This window comes from Dendronephthya gigantea, unplaced genomic scaffold, assembly GCF_004324835.1.
Source record: "Dendronephthya gigantea isolate DGI-Jeju-01 unplaced genomic scaffold, DenGig_1.0 000030F, whole genome shotgun sequence".
In the NCBI taxonomy this organism is placed as follows: Eukaryota; Metazoa; Cnidaria; class Anthozoa; order Malacalcyonacea; family Nephtheidae; genus Dendronephthya; species Dendronephthya gigantea.
In genome coordinates this window covers 1,171,711-1,182,997 of record NW_021163040.1, presented here as the reverse complement: position 1 = coordinate 1,182,997, position 11,287 = coordinate 1,171,711, and positions in this window count along the sequence as shown.

The window sequence follows — 11,287 nt, the reverse complement described above, 5'->3', positions numbered from 1 at the left end:
ACTTTTTCTTTGAACCGTTGTATACACATTTTTCCATGTTTGGTAATAGACAGTACTTTTACAGCCATATAAAGAAATAAATTATTTTCAAACGGCATTTGATAAATATCACTCTATAATTACCAACAATATTAATTTTATTATTTTCTTGTATTCCCATTTTCTGACTGGATTGTTTTTCTTACAGAGCGAGTGTTATTGAATTCGGCGCATGTCAGAATATTAGAATTATTTAGATCTTGCATGGTCAGCTATTTAGATTGGTGCACAAGTGTTGATAATTATTTTACATCTATGGCAATTTTTCACTTGCAAGTTGCACGCAGATTTTTCGACCTGTTTCATGCTCTCTGAGTTCAGTCTTTAAGCCATTTCTCTCAAGTGATGTCTAATTCAGGATGTGCTATATAAAATGAGTTACATTCCTGTGATTTCCGCATGTATGGTCATAATATACCTTATCCATAACTATAAAGTACTTTAAGCCGTGACACCTGCAGGGAATTCTGATCTTAGTCCGTCACGGCGAAAAAATCAAGCTTCAAACTAAAATATCCTGCTGTGACTACTTAAACCAGAATTCCTTGCAGGTGTCACGGCTTGTTACGTCATTATACATAAAGCATGGATATGATAGACCTAGGCTTCTAACACATGCATACCTAGGGCGAGTGACCTATAGAATAGAGAAACTTCAAGATGACGGAAAAACCTGGCAAAAACATTAGAAATTCCGTCATAGGTAATTCACGTTTTTCAAAGATTTCGGTTTATATCTGCAAATCCCTTCCGTATGCATTTTTTTTTGAAAAGAGTTTTTGTCGTTTCAATAAAAAATTTTCTGAAAAATAAACTTTAAAAAATTGAAAACTTTTATATGCTTTCATCACATAAACGCAATCACGTATGCATAATTCAAGTGGGATATGGACTACAATTTAAGACTTAAAAGCTATGAAAAACACCACACAAGAAATTCTACCCTCTTATTTAATATCTTTCAAATTTCATTAATGATGCGCCACAGTGTATTTAGGTATATAAAAATTAAAACAAAACAAAATTAAATACAATAAATACATTACAATAATATATAGACTAAACTGCCAGATAAGAAGAAGTTTATCTAATAGTTCACATTAACTTTAAATGGCAATGCTAAAATTGTTAAGTTGTTCTCTTTGAAAAAGTTTGATTCAGACTTTATTTAAGTCAGTTAACTACAACTTAAATTCTAAAAGCATTATTTTATATTTAAAAAATTCATATACTGATCATTTTATCGATGTATATCGTCAATGAATGTAGAGTAAATAATTCGCCATTTCCGTGTAAAAGTTATATTTTTTAGAAACAATTAATTACCAAATAATAGTAGATTAGGATTAGGAAAAGTGAAACCAAGAGTTAGTTGGTAACAAAACATACATCTTTGAACTGGCCAACTACGTTTCACGACTACGTTTCACGGAACGTTTGAAGAAGGATATTTTTGTATAAATATACAGCCCAACCATTCTATTTTGATTTCAAAAGTTTTTTTAAGTTTCGTAATAGGACAATTTAATTGAAAAAAATGCGAACGAGGGAGATTTTCAGTAGTAAACCGGAGAAATCTTTCAAAAACATGGACTTTATAATAGAATTCCTAATATTTTTGCTGGTTCGTCCGCTATCATGGTATGTGCATGTCAGGTGTCAGCAATCTAGGTCTATTAAATCTACGGCATATGGTCTATACGTGGATGGATTGACACTGTATTAACATGCACCTGTTATTGCTCAACTGCACTAACTTTCTGCACTTACTTACAAACTCTTTTGTACCGTAAACACGAACCCCAAACAGAATAAGAGCAGGTGCTTGTACAAGTGTCTCTTCTATTTACAACTTTGATGCTCCTTCCCTCCGTGAAATAGTAGTATCGGTATTTAGTTTGCACATTTTTCCTTTACGAAAGACAAAATTAAAATCCATGTCGACGAGGTTGAAAGTACTGAGTAGAGCTACTTATTATTAGAATGATAAAATTACTGGACGCTCATTAGTCGAGAGGGATACAATTATTTAATTATTTGTATATCTTCTCTATTTAAAGGCAGTATGTAACTAGGAAGCATTTTGTTTTCTTCATCTTTTTGAAAGATGTTAAATCGTCAATTAGGGTATAACACCACTTTAAGTGAGTAAGGAATTTGTTAGATAACCCTCCCTAGGTTGGTCTGATACATTTGAAAAAAAGCGTGAAGAATCAGGCGGGTGTGCCTTAGCGCTAAATGCGAAAAAAACAAATTATATTAATTAAGAAACGAGATCCTTTCTAAAAGACGAAAATGAAAAAACACGTGGAATACACGTAAAAAAATTGATGAAAAACTGGTAATGATGCATCGCGTGAACTAGATGAGATTTCTATTATCTTCAGGCTACTAATTCCGACTGGTGATCAGCTGATAGTCGATGCAATTTGTGTCCATGCTGCATTGCGTTAAATTCATACCATGCATAGTCAAAACTGGTAGTAATCGGTTTTCGATTGAGAAGGGCACAACCCCTAGGATCAATTACAACACCTGCAATATAGCGGCTTTCTCACAATCTAAAGAAAACAGTTTTACAAACTTTGCGAGCCCCTTTCCAAATGAAATGAAAACTATCACCAGCTTTACACGAAAGGTAACGTGGGAATTATTTGAAAAGAAGACGGAACGGATAAAATTCAACACTAAAAGCGGTAAAAGAGGAACCATTTACGATTGAAGTTTTTTAAGCAGAGAAGTGTCTATTATGTTTGGTCTTTTCTCTACTTGCCGTAACAATGGATTAATTTGTAAGCTTATATTATGTTATGAACTTGGCATGTCGTTTCACAAACGAAGATATAAATCATCATGAGAGGCTACTAAACAAGATAATTAAAATTTAGCAAATTTGATTTTTTGTTTTAAAAAAGAAAATTTCATTTTTGATTAAGCAAATGTCCCTTCAAAGCTTAGACTGCACCAATATTCGGACATTAACCATCTATCAAGAAGCTATAAATATACGTGTAAATAATTATAAATACACGTGTAAATAATTTCTAGCCGCATGCAATAACAGTAAGCTGTGAAATTCTTACCCATCGGGATGCAACTGACATTGACCAATAGAAATGAGGCAAAATACACAGTGCAAACAAAACTGTAGTAGCTTTAATTGTTTCATTCCTAGAGATGATTCTTCGACAGCAGCTGGATGAAAATACTGGCGATAATTTCTGTGATTGTAAGTAATAAACATACACTATTTGCCAGCGCTGTTTCTTCATTGGTCGAAACATCCTTATGTTGTTCATCACATGCTGCGTTATATTTTGCAAACAGGAACTTTTGCCAACTTCCTTTTCAGAACTTCTACCTTGACAGCTGACAACGATCAAACAACTGCAAGTGTGTGGAATGTTATCAGTTAAAACAGTGATTTAGAGCACGATCAATTTGATCGAAGGGAACGGATGTGGATATTGAATTCTTGCAACGTTACGAACGGTAACAGGAAGATGAACTATTCAAGCAAACAAAAGACTTAAAGGCTTTATTTAATTCATTAAGCAAATTAAGCATAATTTATTAAGCAAAATAACTGCGCTTTAAAACATCTTTGTGATCTATATGATGTACTTTAAATGAATGGACCTGATCACGATATTTCAGTCTGCATTACTGCTTCGATTCCACGAACTCTTGAAAGGAATAACAAACATATTTCTGTTTTATACTTTTATGCATGTTTTTACTTTATAACCACCTTAACTGAGAGAGGTTTCAAATCTTACTCGTTCAAGCTATGTGGAAAAATGCAAAACATCCTTCTTCAACACACGCAAAAAAAATTTTTCATTTTGACAAACAAGTGTGAAAAGCAGCCATAACACAAGAACGAGCTGCCGGTTGTGGCCTGGTAGCCTCGTTTTAGTGTTACGAGTTATTTCCGCATTTATTGGTCAAAATTAAAAATTCTTTTTTATGCGTGTGTTGAAGAAGGATGTTTTGCATCTTTGCCATGGCTCGTAAGAGTAAAAGTTGAAATCCATCTCATTTAAGGTGGTTCTAAATTTATAACGATAATGTTATGACGTAATTATCGAAAGGGGCTAATATTAACCACAAAACTAAAACTATGGGGTGTCCCAAAAAAGCTCCATTTGACCACCTTGAAATGAAGCTAGATATAATTATCCTTATTATCACGGTATACCTAAGCTTGGCGTAAAACGATATAAAACGAGGTTTTGCATTTAAAGGCTGTGTTCGAAGGGAGTATTGCTATTATAAGTATGGGTATTGAAAAGATGTTCTTATTGAAATAAAAAACTATATCGATGCAGTAAAAATCGAATTCCTGCAATATATCGAATAGATAAAACACTAACAATCATCAGGAAGAAGAACCATGCAAATTATTACTATATTATTAGCTTTTTAAAACATCTATTCATATGTAAATACGGGTCAAGGTCGGTGAAATTTCTGACCTTGTAATCTGTATAAGTTTTATAATGATCACTTAAGTATGCGAGACATCCATATCACGATAGGGCAAAAAAGCCAATTCCCAACTATAAGAGGAAAAAAAAGAGATAAAAAGATCGCTATTGTCATAATTATTTGATATCAATCTATCCCTAATTTGCGATTAAACCTCATTGTGTCACAATGGAGAACGCTCTATGTAATATACAAATGCAACCAAACACAAAATATTTACCAAAATTTAAGTACCATGTAATCTTTTTCTACGCATTTCCGTCATAACCCAACCTACGTGGGAAAACGAATAGTTCAGTTGTCCGGCCACAATATATAGTATTTATATAGGCTATACGTTCTTATGAAACTGGATGAATTTGAGGACGTTTTGGATTTCGTTCTGTTCCTCGTGTGAGCTTTTAATTTTTTTTCTATTTTTGCTGGTGTGAACACTGAACCGGACGAGATAACTAAGTTGTTTTGTTTTTGCAATTCAGGACTCGATCATTGTAGAAATGAGCTTTGTTTGTCAATCGAATTAATATAGAACTCTAGTTGATACGCGTGCTTCTATGGTGTCGTTGCATATTTTGCATACAACAGTGTGTCGAAAGCATTTTAGCTACAACTTTTTCTGTTTTTTCTCGGCGAAGAAAACATTTAGTGATGAATTTACTTCCTTCCAAATCGGTTAACATCTCTCAAGGAAATTGGAACAGATTTCAGTGGAGGGTATGTTGTGTCTCATATCTCGTGGCTTTTTGGCAGTTTATTATATTTTGCCGACTTCCATTTGAGGAATGCTTGGAATGTTGTTAGTTGAAACATTGGTTTAGAGCACGACCAATTTGATTGAGAGAAACAAATGTGGATATTAATTAAATTCCTGCAACGTCACTAGAAAAAGTAACAGGAAAATGAACCATCAAGCAAACGAAAGTTTAAAAGCTTCATATATGTAATTAACTGATTAAATTAAGCAAAACAACACATGCAGGTGCATGTGATGTACTCTCTGAATAAATGGAGCAGATCACGATATTTCAGTCTTCATTACTGCTTCCACGAACTCTTGAAGGGAAATGAAGGAAGTCTTTCTGTTTTATAATTATGTGCATCTATAATTATAACGACAAAATTGCAACTAGTGTGTCCCAAAAAAGCTCCACCTGACCATGCACCATGAAAGTTGAAATAAAGCTATTTTGGGGATATATAATTAGCCTCATTATCAAGGAAACCAAAGCTTCGGGTAAAATTATAAAACGAGGTATTGCCATTTAAAGCTTTCTTCGAGGGGTGTGCTATCGTCGGACACTCAATAATGTAAGAACCAAAATATGGAATAATTTTTGCATTAAATCAAGAGGTTTGCGAATTAGTGTCACAATCAGGGGCGTGGAAATGTGACAGTTGTCTTCCTCTTAACAAACGGTGAATGAAGCTGCTACGTGTGATATACATGTTATATAGGTATAGAAATATAATGTGAAAAATCTGATATAGAATGATATCACCCCTGCTGCGCCTTTACGCTACAACATGCAGTATCTACTGCCAACTTCCTTGTCAAGGTTAAAAGCTGGTAAGCTCACCATAGTGCACAGGTATTGCTATCATTAGTAAGGATATTGATTTCATTGAAATAAAAAACTATATATATATATATATCAATGCAGTAAAAATTGAATTCCTGCAACATTCCCAGATAAAACATTAATAATCATGCATCAGGAAGAAACCACAATTAATAATATATTATAACAAGCTTTTAAAACATCTACATGCTATGTAAATACAGGGTAGGGCAAAGGCCTGTGAAATTTCAGACATTGCAATCGGAGACTCTGTTTACACTATACCGGATTCACACGAAAATGCATTTAGTGATGAATTTACTTTTTTGTAAAATCGGCGAACCTTTCCCAAGAGAATTAGAACAGATCTGGAGGGTGTATCATGTCTCACTGGTAATGGTATATATATATATATATATATATAATATATATATAATATATATAATATATATATATAAATATATATAATATTATATAATATATATACATATAATAAATATATATATATATAAATATATATATATATATATATATAAAAATATAAATATAAATAGAAGAGTTCTATTAGCGTATCCAGAGTGCTCAATACCGTTAAGTAGAGCGAAATAAAACAAGTAAAAGACACGGTTTTCTGTGGTTTATAGCATACAGTTCTGTTTCGTACAGGACTAGCCTGCACTCCTCAGTGCTATACCAGAGTTATTAACGAAGAATATTTCTATCATACTGATTCTTCATACTGATTTATATATATATATATATATATATAAATCAGTATGAAGATAACAAGTATCGAGTTCGAAATCATGTAGGTATAGAGTGCTCAATACCGTATGGTAGAGCGGTTAATAACAAGAATGACAAACTGGTTTATTCCATTAAAACTTTATTACTACAAATTTGTTTCGTATGGCAAGCAAAGCTTACCACACTCGTCAGGTAACAACTGATCGCGTTTATGAGCGCTATGAAATATTATATGCTTAATTCAGGCCTGTTGTGATAGTTCGTTGTGCGGTCGGTAACGTATCGGATTGCTGTCATTTGTTATACAATAAGTGTTTTTTTCTGTGTCTACAGTTTGATACTAGTTCGTTCTTTCTGTTAAGTGTACAAAGCTCCGGATAACAAATAATTATAAACTTCTCATACAAGCATAAATTACATCGCTTAGTTATACTAGAATACGGTTTACATCGTTTTAAAATTTTCCATTGGATTGAGTGTTGTACATCAGAGTCTTTTAGCGACCATACATATTTACTAAGTTCGGTAGCTTTACGAAGCTTCGGGTTGACAAAAGAGCTTTTGTGGTTTGCAAGACGCTTTTTGAATTTGTTTTCAGTAAGGCCAACGTATGTTTCTTTGTTTTGATTGTCTTCGCGGGTAACAGTGGCTTGGTAAATCACGCTATGAACACGTTAATCCGTTTCAACACTTTAAAAAGGCATTGGTCAAAAGGACTTGATTTTAAGTGACTGCGACCGCTTAAAAAAATTGAATTTATGCAACATACGTTTGCAATCCTGGTATGTTATTAGAGTAAGAACAGCACATCCTATTTAAGAAGGAACAGGACTTCAACCTAGACAGCTGACAACGATCAATCACACAATTGCAAGTGCGTGGAATGTTATCAGTTTAACAGTGATATAGAGCACAATCTATTTGAGTGAGAAAGACGAATGTCGAAAGTGAATTATTGCAACGTTATTATAGAAAAAAAAAACATTTAAAAAAGAACAGAAAGATGAACCATTCAAGCCGACGAATTCGAATGATTTAAAACCGTTTCAATTAAAACAACAACGTGATATGTATTAGGAAGTTCAATGCAGTTAATCCGTCTCAACACTTTAAAAAGGGATTGGTCGAAAGGACTTCAAATCAAGCGACTGCAATACCGCGCTAGGAATTGAATTTATGCAACCTATTTGTAATGTCTACATATTCAAGAAAAAACTGAGCTTCATATTTATTTAAAAAAGAACAAGACGCCTACTAGGCGTTATATGATCGCGTCGTTCACAGCGGCGTAGCCAGCCCAGCTATGCAAATTTTGTGTCGTAAATGTTCTTAATAATAAAAATGAACAATATACCGAACTATAGTCGCATGTTGAAAGCAGGGGAAACACAAAACAGCCCATTTCGAAACTGCTTGAAATCCTTTAGTGCAGGCTTACTCTGCTCGGCGTGTGCAGTTAGTTGTATGTGTAATGAGTGTAAAGATAAAGATAACACTTGCTAGCATTTTGATCGCTTTATTGATTCTACTTTACTGCTTCGAAGTTCGAAGGTGAAACGAAATATGCCCAAAGTGAATACAACACGTGATATAACTAGCAACTTACCTGTGCGCAGGTTCCCGATTAGGGTGATATGGCCCGCAGCTAGCGACGCTGGGGGTCGACCCGAGAGGAAAAAAAAAAAAAACCAAGCCGAAACTATAGATCGCTGTCGCTACGCGACGCGATCAACAAGACTTTATATTATTTTAAGAAAGAACATGACTTCGTGTTTAGGAAAGAACAGGAAGAGTAGCCACTTAAGCCAGAACAGGATTCAAACGCCTACGCGCAATCTTCTTAACGTCTTATTTCTATACATTATTGGTGAAATTGGCGCAGAAATTGGTGATTATGGAGTTTCAACCTGAAAATCTAATCACGGGTTCACAATTGTGCATTTCCGTATCGCTATCGAAGAGAATTCCAATGAATAAAGTGAATAAACGCTCAATTTTTCTTCTGAAAATGCGCTCTACAATCTTTTGACAGATCATCATACACATCGGAGGCCTATGAAGTGGCCATTTTAAGGCTTTAAGGTGTATACATACACACACGATTATTAATTAAGATTTGTTTTTATAGTGTGTTTAAGCTTAAAATCTTCTGTGCAAGTTATATTTTGTTGAGAATTTACATTCCTTTTAGCGAAGTCTTACCAATTTCCGCGGTGTCCTTCGCTACAAGTAATAATTTATATTCATTATACTTTAAGAATTAAGGCATAACAAGTTTTCCGTTTTCAAATCACATCTACACGAACATCCAAAGCCAACAAAAGTGTTTGGTTACTCATAGGCTTTTTGGGGTGAGGAATGAATATTGGTTTTTAAAATATACCTTCCTTGCAGTTTGGTAACGAGTTAAATGACGCGAGCCATCATCAAAGACGCACGTCGGCATATAAAGCAAGGTCGCTTGAACAGCATAACTCAAATCATCACCATATTTATTGTTATTTGGTAATTCATTTCTAAAAGTGAGTTATAAACTTTAATTCGCTAGAGTATAAGGTACATTTCAGTTTGGGAAGAAAGGGACCATGTGAAATTTCAACAGTTTTGAACTAACTTGTCTTCCCTATTGTTATGATCACCCGTAATGATCAGTCATAATATTTAAGCATATTGCATATTCGAAGTATAAATATTAAAGCCCAACATAGTGCTTTCAGTAAAGCCATAAGAGACAATCAAACCATTTGAGAATAATAAAAATATATTTGGTAGTAACGTTTCGTCTTAACTTAAGAAATCTTCAGACTAAATGATAAATTACATGATAATTTGAATTTGAATACGAAGTAAGGACTAAAATAAATTGAGAGGGATAGAGTTGCCTTGAACACTAAGAGAAGGCTTAAGTTTGGTGATGAGGAGACTCTCATGTATCATTAGCTCATATGAGTCATATTGCATATGGGCACATTTCGGTTTAACATAATCATTAACCTCGCGCGCCTCTCGTTTTAGCCTCTCGTTTTAGGTTTTGTTTTGTTTTTTAATTTTTTTTTCGTTTTTTTTTTTTTTTTTATTATTTTTTTTTTTATTATTTTCCGTGTTTTGGCGCGGAATAAACTAGTATTTGAAATATGTATGTGACCGTATTTATCTACGTCACAGTTCTATCTCCTAAGAGTTGTGGTGCACAGCTCGAAATCTAATTTTCCGATGCGCGATTAAATTTCGCTCGCATGATACGGAAATTCCTCCAAGAGGAACATATAAACCGTTCTTTTCATGCTGCTCGATTAATTGGGGTAGGAATATATTTAATACGTACAGATTCTGGTCCTATTTTAATAATATCGCTGCTTTAACAGGATGTTAACAAGACGTGGTCGTGTATGGGCGCCTTGACACGTCACAGTTTGCTCAGGATTGGAGATTTAATATAAGCACGAATTCCAAAGTGTAAGACAAAGTGAACATATCATGCGGTTTCTTTACATTTTTGAACAATTGAACTTCTATATTTTTAAAGTATGATGTGCTTCTGAATGTCGCGATCGAACACCATTTAGGTTCGCAAGGCATGTAAATGAATATGAACTGTATTGTTTATGTTCAGAAGCTTTATATTGAAGACTGGCACGTGCGCAGCACGCCGGAGTTAACACCAGAACAGCCGTCTTGTTTTTGGTTTAAATTGGACAAAGCAAATTACATGGTATAGTCTGGCGATCTCTGAGCACTACAAGAAAGTCTTCTATGACAATTTTTTATGTCACAAATTTTAATAGATCTTTTGGGTAATTACGTCACAACATTATCGTTTTCAATTTAGAACCACCTTATTAAATGAGTTAAACATCTAAATTTAAAAGAGTGTGACGTTAAAATATTGTGATGTAATTACCGAAAAGGTCTATTGTACATGTTCGTCTGAACACCCAACTTTGACAAATTCTTCTATGATAAGTACACTTGTTCAAGACTATCATTATAATTGATTTTAAACAAGTATACATGTCATAGAAAAAATTGTCCAAGTACAAATTGCATGATTTTGATCATGGCTCGACGTAGTTTTACAGCGCAAGTTTCATGTTGTTGTTGCGTGTCGTAAGTTCAACCTGGAATTTTAAAGTTAATACAGTCGGCTTTCGTATCTACTACAGTTGTGGGCAATTGCTGGCAATGGCCTTCTTCGAGGGCCTTCCCGTTTGTGCCCTTAACACAAAGCTAACAATTTGAACCATCTGCTATGATAATCTCACCGTCAAATCTCCTGCTTCGTAAAGCCCTGCTTCCACGGGCGAAATCTTTCAGCAAAATATTTCACCTGTTTCTTTTGAATTGTGAGCAATCATGCAGAATAAATATATTCAAGTGGTTACAATTCAAAAGAAACAGGCAAAATATTTCGCATTTCGCCAAGAAAAAGCGCTCGTGGAGTCGCGCCCAAA